Consider the following 18,115-nt stretch of genomic DNA (forward strand, 5'->3'; position numbering starts at 1 on the left):
TAGATGTGAGTTATGTAGACAAAATAGTGAAAACACTAATCACATCTTACTTAGGTGTCCTTATACCCAACATTGTTGGGATTGGCTCAGAAAGATGTTGGGTTGGTATGCCCCCTTGCCTAACTCTCTAGTGGATCTTCTTAAAGGCTAGCCTACTTATATTTGCAAAGGTGTCTATAATAGCATCTAGAAAATTTGCCCATATATCCTCATATGGGAGGTATGGAAAGAAAGAAATAGAAGATTGTTTAGAAACTAGGCTATGCAACCAGAAGAGATTGTCAAGAAGATTAGAGCAAGCATAGTCGAGACTCTAAACTCCCACCTCATAAAATCCTAGAAAGAAGAAGGATCTTTCTCTGCCTAGGATGGCTTCATTACAAATAACTAGACAAATCTCATTAATCCTCCACTCATTTAAAAAAAGGAGAACAAGGAAGCCAGGGAAAAGTGTAGATGATCTCCCCCTACAAACAGATGGTCAAAGTTAAACTTTGATGATGCCTCAAGAGGAAACCCGAGCATAGCAAGCATCAACTGCATCATCACTAACGATTTAGGTAATTGGATAGCTAAAAGGGCCAAATCCATTGACCCTACTACAAACAACTTAGCAAAGTTGGAAGCTCTTCAAGAAGGACTCAAACTCTATCTAGATCTAAATCTATCCAAAATTGTCATTGAAGGAGACTCTCAGATCTTTTAAATGCTATAAGAAAATGAGCAATGCCCAACTGGATTTTGAACTCGAAATTAGAAGATGTTCTTAATATTGTAGATAAATTTGAAGAAACTCAGATTTATCATATCTTTCAGGAAGGTAATAAGAAGGCTGATTTTTTTGGCAAACAAGGGTGCTAACGGGAATGCTTTTTTGGTAACCAGAGTTAGGTAATATCAACTCAAATTTATTGTAAGGGTTCTTATTGTTTTCTTCTTTCTCCCTTCCTTTTCTTTGTTTGGTTAGCCCTTATCTTCTCCTTCGTCTTTCCTCCCCTTTTATGATAGACTAATATCTTGGGGCTGAGGGTCTCAAGCTCTTGATCATATCTTTAATACAAATTTTTAGATGACTCTCGACTGTATTTTCCTTGGTAGTCTATTTCATGTTTTAAGTCTAGTGGATATTGTATCGCTAAGCTCTACATAGGTAGTAGGGATAGTTGTTTTTAAGTAATCATAGCAGGGTATGCAATCCTGTATATACTTGAATATATTAATATATAATTTGAGTTTAGTTCTATCTTGTAGCAAAATTGATGAAAGCTAGATTGACTCATGGTCAGTTCATCCTCTGTTAGACTGCATTCTATAACTTGTTATGTTTTAATTCTTTTCAATAGTATACCCCCAAAAGCTAATTTTTAAGATTAAATCTTGGTACGAGCAGACGAGTTTCATTAAAACACTCTCAAATGTATCAGTAGTTAAAAAGAAATAGGGCAACATTAGTATAAAACTAACAACGGCACATCTAATACCAGCAAGATCTCTCGTTTTAATCAGATGTGAATCACCCCTTTATTACTATATTTTAAATCAATATAGCCTCATTCTTTAGTTTTCTTATTATGATCAATCTATGGAGTACAATTCTAGGCTTTTGTACAGGTCATTCCTTATTCAATAAAGGATTAACTTCGATTAGATCTAGCTTTTTTCTTCTTTGAAATATAGTGAACGATCTTTGTTTTTATGGACTAACAACTAACAATGATTGGTGGTTAGCTTTGTGGTTTTTTTTTTGTTGATATCAGGGCTCTTATTCTCTCCTTAGGCTGTTTTCCTTAGAGGTCTAATGGTTTCCCTGCTAAAACTTTCTAATTTCAATTGTATACAAAAGGTTTTGTAATTTATTGAGTAATTTCTTACTAGGGTATGCCCCTTTTATTTTGTATAATAAAGGACTTCGGTCCCGAGCTAGACTGGAGGTTTTCTTCTCCATTCTTTCCTATCAGTGCCCATCAGAACAGAGTTTCTTGTAAATATTTATTAATTCATTAATATAATACAAGGCTTAGGTCGTTTACTGATCAAAAAATAAATTATTTAGAGTTTATTATTAAAATAAAACTCCTGAATAAATTATTACTAAATTAAATAAATATAATTACGCCAAAATTAGAACTTTAATTAAATCTTTTAAATTTAATTCTTTGATTCATTTAATTTCTCTGTTAATAAAATATAACTAAATATTGATTTTTCTTTATAAAATTTTCATTGAATTAAATCATTAATAATTTTTTTATTTGATTTAATTTAAACTGAAAATCACAACAAACCCACAAATCCAAATAAGAGAATCCATCATAGAGACAGAGTACTAAATTAAACTCAAGGGTCAAAATCCTGAATTCACGTCACTTGACAAATTTGGAAGGGTAAATAACTCAAATGCTTGACCCACTTTCTAGGACAATTGGCGTAGGTTTAAGATTTGGACTCAAGAACTATCTCCCCTCTTTATTATTGGGATACTACGATGGGGCACGCTCATCTTGGCAATTCAGGGAAGTCAATGCCTGGTACCTACAATCTACATAAAAGTCAAGCTTTTGCATACACATATAAATCTAAACTAAATAGGCAATGGTGGGGAGTGGTGCATTATGTAGATCCCGACTAACAGGTGACTACAACTCCCTCCCTCAGTCACATCAGAAATGTCAAACATAAAGTAAAACATACAAGTACACCATACACATGCAAGTATGGGTTAAGTATCCATAGAAATTGCATGTAAATCATACATCTATCATTATGAAATAACTGAAATCACTATATGAATATGCATATATCATCATCGAAAGATTAATCATGAACACATGAAATGACTGAGTATCAAGTAGCTCATCAAATATATAAAATGAGTATGAAATTACATTCAATCAAATCCGGTAACCAAATACTACTAATAATAAAATATAACCATAAAAATGGCTTAAAAGAATGAAAAGTAAACTAGGGGCAGGCATTAGAACTTCTGGAAAGAATGAATAAACCAAGTGAAGCTATAAGATACTTTGAAGAATTGATGAGATCACCAAGGTCATCTAGTAATACTTCTGGTCTAGGACATATCAAGCACTCTTCATCTATGGAGGAAGGGGAGTCATCAAAGAGTGGAGGGTAAAGAAATACAAAACCTAAAGGCAAACCTACATGTCATCATTAAGGTAAACTTGGACACATAACAAATATTTATAGAAGCAAAAATGGTATGTAAAACCCTAAACCTAAGTTTAGCAGTAACTATTATAATTGCAAGAAATAAGGACACCAAGCACATGAATGTAGATCAAAGGCAAGTGATGCATCTACTACACCTAGATTTGAAGGACATTGTTACATCTGTTAGAAATATGGACATAGAGATCAAGAATGTAGATCCAAAGCAAAATCCAACTCGACATCTAAAAGGCAAGTTCATACACCTAAGCAAGGTAACTCTTACAATTTGGATTGCAAAACATGGTATAATTGTCATTATTGCGGAGAGTATGGACACATTCTAGAAAATTGCATTAAGACACATTTCAGAGGCAATTATAAGAAATGGCTAAATGAAAGCCTAGTTTGTTTTAGTTGTCTCAAGGTTGGACATGTTAGTAAGAACTATAAGACCTGAGCACCAGCACCAAATAAGGAAAACAACAAAGGAAAAGGCAAGGTTGACATTAATCAATCATGGAAAAAATACAGTAGAAGTCGGACATAGTAGATCAAGTGGAGTTGAGATCATCCAATCTAATGGATTAGGTAATCACACCCCATCCAATTAAGTAAAAAAGGTATGCAAGGGACTATACACGTGAATGATATATTATACACTAGTTCCTGACAAGAAATGTTATTAAAATTCCATATCAACATGAATCAAGATGCATTGGGATAGATCTGAGAGAAGAATTGACCAATGGAATCAATCACACTATCAAGTGTTGAGCATCAGTAATATTGTTTGTATTGACTGAGCATTGCAATATGGACTAAAAGCTTACAACGATCGAGTTGATGTATTGACCGAGTTAAATGATAGTGATCGAAGTGCAAACACAATGTGAAGGCTGAGACAACTATAATGCACCTACTAGAGTAGATTGTATTTATTGTAGACCTAATGAACAAATTGAAGATGTATATCAAATTTTGGTACTCATTTTTATTTACCAAGTGATTTTAGTGCACAAGCAATTCAAGGTGATTAAGGTGATTTTAGCGATATAACAAGTGAATCATAGCGTGTCATTGACAAAGATTTGAGAAATTGAGCAAGTAAGGTTTTAAAGTGTCGAGTTTAGTTGATTTCAAAATTGAAGTGAAGTTGTTTAAACCCTAGCTACAAAAATGACATCCATTGCATTTGCATTCAGAAAGGAAATGTTGAAGGAGAGTAATGCACAGATTGTGACGAAAGATCAATGTCCTCTACCTAAAGTCAAAGAGCACCCTAACATTGTGATGTTGGTTTCTTCACATTGGAGAATCAACACTCTATTGATAAAATATAAGCAGATATGAAGGCTTGTACTATTTCATTGAGCAAGAATGCAAGTTCAAGCTCACAGTCATATAGTAAATTGGCATTTGATTAGGGAATATTAGCCGAGGTGACGGCTAAAGACAGTTGCATTAGGGATAAAATTTTTTTTAAAAAAATTCATGTTACTACCCCATTTGGAAATAATTATGAGAGAGTTATTTGTGGTCTAGAATCTAATAAAGAGAGATACACATTTCTCCATCGCTTAAAGCTTGATTGATCTAGTTGCTCAACTAGAAATTCAAATTCAAGTCCTAGAATCAATGAGAATATGATGGAATCAAGGATTGGAGGTGATTTTGGCTAATCACAAAACATTTTTGGACAAATACCAGCTGACCCTGCCAATCTCGAGCCATAAAGTGACAAAAACAAGGGGGAAATCCTCATGACAACATAAATGGGGAAATCATTTAGAAATCATTGAGAAAAATTAAAACCATTTATGCATTCAATCAACACAAGAGAAGTCAGAAGATCAGATCAGAAGCAGAGTTTTTAGATGATTCAACATCAGAGTTCATAGATAGGTATATATTGTATAACAGAGTTAAGTTTTTGAAGACTGAATCACAGTCTCAGAGGGAGTGCTATTTTTGATATTTTGTAATTTTGAATCGATTGCTAAGTCATGAAAAAGTGTTTTTGCCACTAATGTCAAAGGGGGAGATTGTTGATCTCTAAGCCTTGTTGCATATTAATGTCCAACACTTAGTCATTTTCTAGGCAGCATTGGTTGGTCATCACTATGATCGAGCCATCCAAAGAAGGTTGAGCCACATGGACTTGTTTATATTTCATTACATGTTGATAAAGTTAAAGGTTATCGAGCACCCCAGTAGAGGCCATCGATGTGAAGTTAACTTATGTTGAGTGAGTATATGCCAAGCCTATAAAAGCTGAGAGACAACATGAATGTTTGTTATGACTGAGTGTTAAAGCATTCAATTGTTGAGTAAACCAATTTTGACATATGTGTTTGTAATAGCACAAACACTTATGTAAAACATTTTTGTTGACTTCTATACAAAATTTAAGGATTGTAGAGATAGTTAAGGAGTAAATTACACATTTTGTCAGAAGGCATTGATCCCAAGAAAGACACATTAACCAATCATAAAATCAGAAGGGTAAAATGACAAAAGGATAAATTGTGAATCGTTTATTATGATCCAATAATTTCTATGATTATCTATTTAAGAAGGGATCTGACTCTAAATTGTTATAGGAGTGAGATGAAAGTGTGAAGGAGAAAACAAGCTAAGGACAGAGCAAGGAAAGCTAAGCTTGAGCAGGAGATCAAACATAGCAACCTAGTAGTGAAGGACAAAACCTAGCAAATTAGATACGGAGATCATATTTATATATTGAAGAGAGAAGATTTGTAAACAAATTTGTGAGAGCAAACCAAAGGATCGGGTACTGAGACATTCTAACCAGTGAATCAAGACAAATCTCTTAGTAGAGTGGTTTTAATAGACCTTGTTCAAATCTCCTAACATAGTATATACTTCATTACAAGTTTAAATCCTTTAATCAAGGTAGACTTAATAGTCTTGTAATGCTTTTAATTGAGCAAACCCCTCACAAGGTAGATCATTAGAAGTGATCAAATTGTAGCCCTAATAGATGAAGTTTGTTGTTGCAATAGTAAAGTTTTGTAGGTCTCATCCTCACCCCATTTTTACCTTCACCTTGGAGGGTTTATGGGTCACCAACATCTTTGTGTTACGAGTTTACATTTTCATGTTAATGGATGTTATGCTTAGATAGATTAAATTTTAGTTTTACAGTTTATGATCATATGGTATGAGATCTAAGATATGAGATAGATTAGAAGTGAATGCAGTTAATTTGTTATTTTGTTCAAGTAGTGAAAAATTTTAAAGATCCTAATTCACACACACCCCCCCCCCCCTCTCGATATCTTGTTTCCTAATAAGACTTCCAAAAATATACATCATTATGACTTAAATTCCATATCTTTCATGGATCCAATCCCATCAGATGATATTTTCACCCTTTGGAACTTTCATGTTGCAGCTCAAGATATGTTCAAGAAATCCACGTCTTCAAAATGCAAAGGAAAAATGAAATACCAATATGACAAGGAACTAACACATACTACTCCATTATAGGTTTCATCCTCCTTTGTTGAAATCATGAACATGGAGATTGTTCACATTGATACAGAAAGTTTCTTGCAATAGAAATGTAATGCCCCACTAAGGAACCCAAAATAAATTAACCTAAAGTTTCACTAAGTTTTCCAAGAGATAATATATTGGAAGCAATAACTCACATACATACAACCATCATAAACATATTACATCTCTTAAGGGTCCCATGACATTGAATCACATATATAAATAATTTTAAATAATAGTAAATATGATACACAACAAATCCACATCAAAGAATTATTACAAGTACAAATCCATTTAAATAATATACAAATTATATAGTATGCCACTTGGCATAATCATCCACTGTACAAGTCACAGGGTATGAAAATCTCAAAGAATATACATCATAAATAAATGCATCATCTCAAAAGATCTCTTATAAATTGAGTACAATATAATAGAATATAACCATCCAACAAAAATACCAGATTAGAAAGAAAGGTACAACTGCACAATCACATCTAGCAATAACATCCAATTGTTAGATCTCAATGGTATAAGAAAAATGCACTACCACACGACCTTGTGGAACCTAAATGACCCACTCCCATCGTACTGAGGAGATAATCTCAAGTCCCATACAGATATCAATCCCAAAAGTCAAATTAACATCTAGGTCAAGGAAAACCTTATAGCAATCTATCTCAAAAGGTACCAAGACACAAGTATCATCTAATACCAGAGGAAACAAAGACACATAGGAAATCTACTATGTAAGTGGGAGAGTGTCATCACATGAGCCAACTCTAAGGTTACCCTGGCAGCCTCTCTAGACTCTGACCCCCTAGTGTCTCTATGCGACATTAGTATCCTTTCGTACAAACAATGCATACTAACAAGGCAAGGTTGCAACCAAGCATCCTCTCTACTCCCATCCTAGCCTTTACTAGCACTCAAAGCATGGACGGAGAAGAACACTGACTCTTATTAATTCATTTTACTCTCATTTAATGAAATGTTATCACTTATTAAAATAACTTACAATGGGTTACCCAGGCAGCCTCTTTAGAACTCTAGCCTCCATTGCAAGCCACTTCCGAACATACACATAGATAACCTACCCTAAGCTCATGAAACTAGAACTCATAAAATCACAATTTTCACCTCAATCCTTTACAAGAAACTTGAAAGCACCTATAGATAAAACACAATATTCACCTTGGTCATTTGCAAGCAACTATAAAGCACCTAAAGACCAATCACAATAATCACCTCAGTCCTATACAAGCAATTGGAAAGCACCAAAAGATAACGATTAAAAACTCAAAGGTTACAACAAGAAAGTCACAATAATCACCTCAGTTCTATACAAGCAACTAGAAAACATTAACAAGCACTGATCAAAGCTCATCATAGAAAACATGTGACACATCACCATGGTTGAGTATAAAAGATCGTGACCAAATAATAACCATGACGCAATATAATTATTGATCCATAACTCAAAGACCAAATCACAAAGCCATAACAACATCATAGAACAAAAACCCCGAAGCCTCTAGTAAACATCCTAACTGGTCAACATACTAAGTCAAACCTGAACCCCAACACTAGTAACCCACACATCACATCAAGAGTAGTTTCATAAATTATTTCTTTTGAAAACATAAATGTTCAGTTTATCAAACAAGGTTCAAATTTTCATTTTATTTTAAGTCTTAGATTTGCTAAAGTTTTCGAGTCCACAAGTATCTCAACACTCAATAAATCATTAAAAATCATTTAAATATAAAACCCCAATTTTATATATAGAAAATGAATTATCATAAATAAATTCCAAACTTTATTACGAATAATTCCTTCAACTTTAATTGGTTTATAATGCAAATTTTCTAAAATTATATAACAAATTATCTTAATAAATATTATTAAATTCTAATAATAATTATTAAACTATAATATTAATAAATGCTCAATTATTAATAATTAGTATTACTTAATTTATTAATAATTAATAATTAGCAAAATTAATAATATAATAAATTAATAATTAATATTAATATTAATATTAATATTAATTATTAATTTAAAAAACTATATTAAAATTTTATTAAAAAATAAAAATAATAACAATAAAAAAAATGAAACACAAATTCTTTTGGCGTTAAGGCCCACCGGCCGATAGTAGTATGCCATGACAAAACTTGAATAACTCCTGAGTTAGATTTTCGACATATTTTCTTATGATGGTGCTTTAAGGTGGTATGCCTTTGTTGACTTTGTCAGCATTTTTGTGGTTCTTGCTTGGGTGTTGTAGGAAGATAGTGCCTAAGGCTAGATCCATTATTAGGGGTCATAGTTCAGACAGAGGTAGAGGTCGTGGGAGAGGTAGACATGATAGTCTTCTTCTGAATCATGGAGAGAGTCCTATTCAGGAAGAGAATAGGGAGGAGAGCCATAGAGAAGAGCATGCTGGCTCAAAGGAGACTAACTTGAGACAGATGATGAGGATGATCTTAGAGTGCCTACCTCCTCCAAGGGGTGCTAATTAGGAGGGATCACACCATGCTGGGAATGAGGAGAGGCAGAGATCTAGGAGTCCTTGAGGAGACCTCCATGGTGATAAATAAAGGTCAGCTAAGGCCACTCAGATGAAGGACCCATAGAGGTCCAAGATCAAACCTTTCAACGGGGTTGGTACAAGATATGTGGTAGAGTGGTGGTTAATTGCATTAGATAGATGCTTTGCGATGCAGGACTTTGACTCTAATGTTAAAGCGAGGTATACCAACACCCACCTAGATCTCTTTGGGGCTACATGGTGGAACATTGAGGAAAAGAAACTAGGTGTGAACATGAACACCATTACATGGGAGTTATTACTATAAAACTTTTGTGAATGCTTCCAACCAGAGGAATGACACCAGCAAAGGGAAGATGAGTTCCATCATCTAAGGCAGTGTACTATGACTTTGGCAAAGTATGAGCAGAAATTCTATGAGCTCATGCCTTATGCAAGGACCAGTGATAGTTCACCACTGATGGTTCAACACTTCATTCAGGGTCTCAACAACCGTCTTATTGGGGGTGTACAATTTTTCCAACCTTAAACCCTCAAGGATGTAGTACATCAACTATCCTTGTAGAGAAAAATGACACCTTCAGACATGGTGGTTTTTTGGGAGCACCTGCAGCATCAGGGTCCAAAGGTAATCAGGGAGCAAGTAGTGGTAGGAAGCCTCCTTCTTCTGAAGGTAATCAACATTAGCAACAGGGAGGATCTTATCCTTCAACACAAAGTGGTGGCAGTGGTTCACACTCTAGGGATTCTCAGTACTCTCAGTGCAATAGGCACAATCAATATGACCAACCAACACAGAGTACTCATTCATTTGCTAGTGGTGGTAGTTTTCAACAGTCTAGTGCACCTAGAGTGTAGAGGAGTTTTAATGGAGAATGTTTTTCATGTGAACAATGTGGACACAAGTCATCCCATTGTCCTCAATATAAATCACAGTTCTTGGATAAGAGACCTACAACTTCAAAACCCACAGTTGGAGATATGGGTAGATCTCAGAGGGTGTTTTCAATGGAGTCTTATCCTTCTATGGGGGGAAAAGGTTCAATGAGACCCTTAAGAGATATAATATGTTTATGATGATTGTATGTATGTGAGTTATTGGTTTCGCTATTTTATCTCTTATTGTTTATTATCTTTCAAAAAATAAAAGTTTGTCAAACTTAGTGAAACTTTAGGTTAATTTCCTTTGGGTTCCCTGGTAGGGCGTTATAGGATTGATACATCTTCCAACAAGACATGTTGCAAATTAAGAGAATTAACATTCACTTGGTTTCTACCTTTCTTAACCCTTGAACCTGATTTTGTATGGGAATGTGCAAACCATTTTGATGTCAACAAAATTAGTTAAAGATGCTGATGGGAAAGTTGTTTTGAGTATACATTTGCACATCATTGAGGAGGTTTTCAAAGTCCCAAAAAATCTAGAATGAGCAAATTTGACAAAGAAGAATTCACAATAGCTGCAAAATGAGAAAAGGCTTGATTACATCAAGTTTTCAAATGAAAACAAGTAATTCATCAAAGAAAATCAAGAGGCTATCAAAAGATGCAACACCATAATTATCGGAGTGAATGTAGTGGCTCATAATACAAAAATACTCGACAACTCCAAGATTTTAATCATTTTTCTTAGAAGACATGTTGTATGTAATCTACGTGCATGTAACCTGATTACATGTACCTTCAATCATGTAATCCAATAAATCTTCTTTCTTATTTGACTTGGTCAAGGTGGTTGAGTTCCTACCACCCTTTTCTCCATATCTCTCTCACTCCTTTGCTTATATAAGAGAGTGCCTTCTATTGTAAATAATCATCTTTTTTTTAATATGCAAGAGATCCTTGCCAAATTGTGCAAGCACAACTGTTATTTTGTAGTATAGGTTGAGTTCCTACCACCCTTTTCTCCATATCTCTCTCACTCCTTTGCCTATATAAGAGAGTGCCTTCTATTGTAAATAATCATCTTTTTTTTAATATGCAAGAGATCCCTACCAAATTGTGCAAGAACAACTGTCATTTTGTAGTACAGATTTGAAATGAAAGTGAATGCAATGAGCAATTTATTTTGAAGTTGTGTCTGGAAGCAATTATGGTGGATCAAATTGGAAGTTGTGAGTGTAAATTGTGTTTTCTATCTTTAGTTCATGTTAAATCTTATATGTGTATTAGAGTAAAATGAGTACGAGAAGTAATTGAATTCATAATTATGACTAGAAGTGATTGTCATGATACAAACTAGAAGTTGTGACTATAGTTTGTATCACTATCTTATATTCATGCAAGTTATTAGAATTAAGTTACTTTCATGTTTGTGAATTGAAATAACCTATGAGATTATAGTTTAGAAATCATCTACTTCTGGAAGTATGTGCACCCCAATAGTAGAGATTTACCTTTGAAGAATTACACAGGAGTCTGTGAGCTTCATAGTTATGTATAGAAAAATAGACATAGATCTAAGCCGATACGCTTTCAATTGACTTGTGAGTTGGTACAAGTTTATTAGTGTCAGTGTTTAAAGTATTGAGAAAAAGAGTGTAGTTGAGAGGTCAATATTGCCTATTACCATTTCCACGAGGAAGTGAATTCTTTCTTGAAACAAGATGAAAGAATATTAGTAACATCCTTTAAAAGTACCTCTAAACTTCTTGTTTACCTTGAGTTGATCCAAGGAATAGTGAGAAGAGGGAACCTTCCCTTTAAGGTAGGAAATATTTTGTTTCACACACTGTGACTAGTAACCCTATTTTGCAAGTGAATTTGTACAATTGCCATTTGCAAAATATCCACTCAACACATAATTCCCACGGTTTTATATTCCCCAAAAATAAAACTAAATTTGGAACTAGGGTCATGTCTTAGTAACTTAGTGAGATATTATGATTTACATTTAATATTCTTGAGTTCTAAGCCTCGAGATGTTGCAAGTGGTATAAAAGTACCCAATATCTCATCATTTTTGCATTCGTATCCAATATCAAGCTATCAAATTCAAAAGGCAAGCATGCACTTGATCAAGATTCAAGCATTCAATATCTGAACTTCTTCTCAAGCATTCAAAGTATTCTTCTCCACCTATCAAACTTCTTCCCATCATTGAAAGGTCCAATAAATTAGTTTTTCTATTAAGTAGGTAGATACACATGTATCGATATTCACCCAAGTCTTCTTTCTTCTTCTCAATCAAGCATTGTGGAAAACTACAACAAACATCACATAATGTTTTATTTTTCATGATTTCATTTTAGGCTTTTTGTGTTCAGTCAAACTATTGCATCAACACATTTGATCACATTCAAAGAAGTGTTTCCATTGCCAAGGCATGATATATTCTAATTTTCAAATATAGCCTTTGCTATATGATAACCCACTTTGTAATGCCCCGCCCAGAGATCCTTGGAAACAAGGATTCAAATCAAGCCAAGATTTTTTTTTTTTACAAGTATGAATGCACAAGACAACATCATACAGGGATCACAAAGATCGCAACAGAAAACTTCAACATAATCCCAACAACCAACGAATCTCCGAACGCCACTACCCAAATGACACACCCAAACAAAAGCCAACAACCACCACAACAAGATGAGGGCACAAGAAAAGACCACTCATCAACAAAACACCAAGCTGGGGTAAAATGTAGAATCCCAAAATTTGGCTAAGCCTGAAATCCTGAAGCCCTGAAAATTGGCTAAGTCTGGATTTCTGAAGCCCTGAAATTTCCTAGAATCCATAACTTATCTCCGAGAGGTCTGAAACCTATCTCAAATGATTTGTCGCATATATTAAAATATATCTTAAGTATAAAGAATTAATATACATCAACTTATACTTAAACGATATATTTTAAACCCCTAGGAAATCTGTTTTGAACCAGGAAGGTGTAAAAACCAAAAGGGTGTCCAAAACCAACTTTCGAACTTTCATCCGACAAGCTTAGATAGCCCTTGTTTCTCGCATGAGAAACAGAACTGGTCTAGAGTTTCGCGCGATATCTTTCACCGCTTCGCGCGAGAAAGTGCGCACTTCGTGCGAGGACTACTGAGCTTCACGCGAGGATTCACATTCTCGCGCGAGGATTCACTACGTGCCGCGCGAAGATTTACATTCTCGCGCGCGAAGTGTATTCTTTCGCGCGAGGAAGAAACAGTCTCGCGTGAGGAAACAAATCAGCACGACACAAAACGCAAACGAAAAGCTAAACAAACAAGGAAACCTCCACACCGGGGAGTACCAGATCCACGTAAATCAAGGAATGAACACTCGAGAGCACTAACAGCAAGGAAAGAGGAACATCTAACCATCTAAAACATAAAAGCAAAGCACATACTGAAATAAACATCGCAATGAACAAAAATACATTTCAGAACTAAACAACCAAATAAGTGCGCGGTTCCTCCCAACCGTCAATAGCATCATAAGACCATCGTGGGTCCTAGCCATCCCCCGCGCGTAACATCCCAAGCCATCGACCAGATCATCGGTACTGTCGTAATAGGGATGTCACTACTAAAGCATGCAACAATATAAGCATAAGGAAATCTAACATGCTAGTAGTAAAGCATAAGATAATCCTACAGTAGATAACATCTCCTATTACACGCTAAACAACAATAAGCAACAGATATACTACTAAATCAAATAACATCATTTGATTATATGCTAAACATCATGATAAGGGAATGCATCAAATAAACTAACATCATCTAAACATGATATCCAAGCATTCCAAAGAAAGCATAAATCACAAGAAATCATACTTCGGAACTCGAAGTACCAAGTGAAAACATCTAGCAACGGTCGCACTAGGATAAGAGACCGTCTCTGTACACTAGTCCCTAGCAGTGGTGAAGGTAGCTACGCCTCCCAACCACGTGGCACCCAGAGGTCCACACCCGCCGTGCTAATGGAGATAATGATCCAACCATAAACACACAAAAAACACATCCATGGCTAACACTCACGCCAGACAGTATGATGGCTGCAACCAAGAACCTAAGACAATGCAAGGAGTACAGGTCCTGGTCAGACACTCAAAAGGCTACTAAGTAGGGGCTGACATCATGGAGAGTCGCTTGGCATCGACAAGCCCAAGCTCGGATCGTGCGTTTCAACTCCTCAACGGAGGGGCCTGCACACACATTTTATTATCTTAAGTTTTATTACCAATCACACATTTTCTTTAATTATCACTTATTTAAAACTTCCTCTGCCAACCCTATGGGACTAAGGTCACCAGGCTGTGAGATAGAAGCCCCCTCCATATGCTACCCTACCCTACCCATGCTCATCCTACGACAAGTGCCCGTGGGCATGCATACTCCCATCCCAACCCCAATGATCATAACTTCCGGCAAATCCACGAAAGATTGGGCCTCACAAGTCACCCAAAAAATGTACGCGTACGTACTCGTGTGTGGCGCACCACCATCACGAAGATCATAACACAAGGACAGGAATGAGAACACAATGCAAAGAAAACACCCAATTGAAAGCAACACAGGAAGGATGGATTCTACACGAATCCTAAAGCCAACAAAACCATACATCATTAAATCACTAAATCGGCCTCAATCCGAGAGTATGGATTCTACACGAATCCCAATGATGCAACAAGACCAAACATCATGAACTCACTCAACTGGCCTCAATCTAAGAGTATGGATTCTACACGAATCCTAGCATTCACGAAACAAAAGCAAAGGTCCAACAAAACCATAACAAGTATAAAATCACTCCACCGAACACAACATAGGGAGTACAGATGTAACACGCATCCCAATGCAACATAAAAGTGCAAAAGTGGTATGACTGATATCCAAACGGATCATCAAGGTCCACGACCCACGTTGTGCCAAGAAATCTCGAGAAAACAGGGCGACACGCAAAACGAGGTAAAAACTTCAAAATTAAAACCCATTTGGCCTTTGGGTTTAAAAACTCCAAAAATCCAAAAATAAATGGAATCGAACACCGTATGCAAAAACAGGCAGCATAATAGTGCAAAATCCCAAACCCTCATCCCGAAAAACAGGAAAATGTTCATACCCGCCCAACCGGGTAGAACTAACATACAAAAACGGAGGGGAACACTAGTTCTCAGCCTCCAAACAAACGACTACCAAAAACAGAAGCAGAAACGGAGCATAAACAATAAAACAGGAAAGCCCTACCTCACAGCCAAAAGGGAAAAACGGGAATCTGAACCATAAAATAAATATCCCACATAAGTAGTTGAAAATCGCGGCAATCCAAGGTTTCCCCAAGCCAAATCCAACGAGCCCAACCTCGCGACGATCCCACACCCATAGCTCCCACAACGAACAAAACAGTAAATCCTCATGAAGAGGATTTTGGGTTTTACTCTCCAACTTTCCAATTTGAAAGTGAGAAGTGAGGAATTAAATTTCTCTTTCGATATTTATTCACTTTTCGAGTGAATAAACAATTAGGGCAAATAACTAGCCAACCTAGTTAAACCCCGAATCCACCCAAACGAAAACAGGCTATTCCTATAAATAGGAATTCATCCATGGCAAAGCTGCCAGAAATTAAAATAAATCAATTAAAAAGCTTGAAAACCCAAAAACACATAAATCACCTTAAACAACTTTCGCGACAATGCGAACCTCTAAATGCATAGACATGCTTACTGGTCTAATCACATAATGCAAATGAGTTCGGATTTAATAATCACCGAAAGGTTTAATTTAAACATTTTAATAAAGGATACGTTGACCATATAAGGACGACATTGGTAAAATATGAAAGGCTGAATCACTAACTCCATGTGCCACTACCAGGGGTATAATCCTGCACACTAAACAACACAATCAAGTGCAATTGCATATAATAACATAGCCGAAGCAATAATGCGTTAAATCACCTAATTTAACCATTTATTTAATTATATTAAAATAATCTATTTACATCACTCACGTTCACATAACAACGCAGGAATGAAGTAAATAACCATAGCATTAAATCCATCACATAACAAAATCAGAGGTATGTCCAAATACCAGATAACCAGATATCATCATAAAACACACTGTCATCTCAAAATAGCATCATCATGCAATATGATTAACTGAATAGTATAGTAGTCTAATATCTATGATACTGGAATCAAAGAGTAACATTTGACCCTCAGGTCATCTCAAAGATCAGTCAAAAGCATAATCAATGCAACTGATAAAGAAACATAAATTCAAACACCTCAACAGTGTAGACCACTCAGGGTCACAATCATGATCCATCACAACAAAAGATCAGCAAGGGTGCATCCATTAGGACGACTTACAAAAGTCAAATGGGAGAGGCACTACACACTTTCATTTTCGTTATTTCATTTCAAGGTTGATTACAAATAGGAGTTTTATGAGGAAATCCCCTCCATCCAACCTCCTTCCCCATTTCTTTTGTGTATAAGTACAAGTTGCAGATGCATAATGACTTAATTTGAAAACTACATGATCTCATGGGAAGACTACAACTAGAATCAGGCAAAACCTTTGGGTAGAGTTTTCCCCTGGCTATTTGTTCCTAGGAAAAAAATGCCCAAGGCATTATATTCCCCATAGATTCACTTCAAATTCAGATTGCAAGTTAGTACATTCTTGTGGACCCCGTTTCATGTCATTACAACTTCTTGTTTGTTTTTTGTTAGTTTGCATTTCCTAATTTTTTTTGATTTTGCACATCATCATATCATTTTTCTCTAATTCATATCAATCAATTTACTATTGTAAAGGATCATTGACTCATTTAGCGCTTAGGTCCTACTTAAGCCTTTTGGGTGATTTTCCTTTCCATCTTACATTAGGGAAAGGATGAGCAATCTACCTTACTTATCTTTTCTCAATATACATTAATAATATGATGAATTACGACTATATAAACTACTTTAGTTTAATATACTCAATGAACATGTATTACTAATTAACATTATTTTTGTGCTTCCTTAAACATAATGAATTTTTATTTTTATTTTTCAAAAATTATTTATTTCTAAACCATCAACAAACCTATATATTTTTTAATCATTAACATAAATTAATTAAAGAACAGTTAAGAATAATAATTTTTCTCAATCCATTTGATTTATTTTTAGTGTTTTTGGTTTCAATTGTGTGATTTTCTGTTTTGAATCAACATTTCAGATCACATTTTGTGATCCATCTTCAGGATAACCATAGCGGTGAGAGAGCTTAGAAGGGAAGTGATCGCAAGGTTGATAAAAAAAACTCATACAATTGAAACCATAAACACTAAAAATTAAAAATAGTTAACAAAACATTAATACCCATGTCTTCAAAGGGGACTTAGAATTGTTTGAGGACATATATAAACAAATTCAATGTAAAGAAGAAAACAATATCAATTTCAGTGCATGTACTAATGTATTGTTTGGTGTTTGCTTGATGTCATTTATATAATTTAATTATTACATATGATTAAACTTTTTTGAACACCAATTCTTTAAATTTTAATTAATTATCTTATTTTATAATTTTGAAAATGATATTTATCTATTTTCTTATTGATTTATGATGAGAATAATTAATGTATAAATGAAACTTTTTACTCATATTAAAGAAATTTTCAAATCTTTAAAATTTTACAATAAGATTTCAACTATGTCAATAATGTAATTCTTATTTAAACATTTATTCTAAACTAGAATTTCGACTTAATTAATGTTTGAATGAATTCAATTTTATCATTGCCATAGTAATAATTCTTTTGTATTCTATGATTACAAAGTAAATTAATATACAAATTATAAATATAATCATTGTTTCAATCTAAAAAAGAACTCATATGAAATTAAACCATATATAAAGAATGACTTACAAT

The sequence above is a fragment of the Cupressus sempervirens genome, chromosome 7 (genome assembly GCF_028749045.1).
Source record: "Cupressus sempervirens isolate cs-2001-9-10 chromosome 7, ASM2874904v1, whole genome shotgun sequence".
NCBI classification, from domain to species: Eukaryota; Viridiplantae; Streptophyta; class Pinopsida; order Cupressales; family Cupressaceae; genus Cupressus; species Cupressus sempervirens.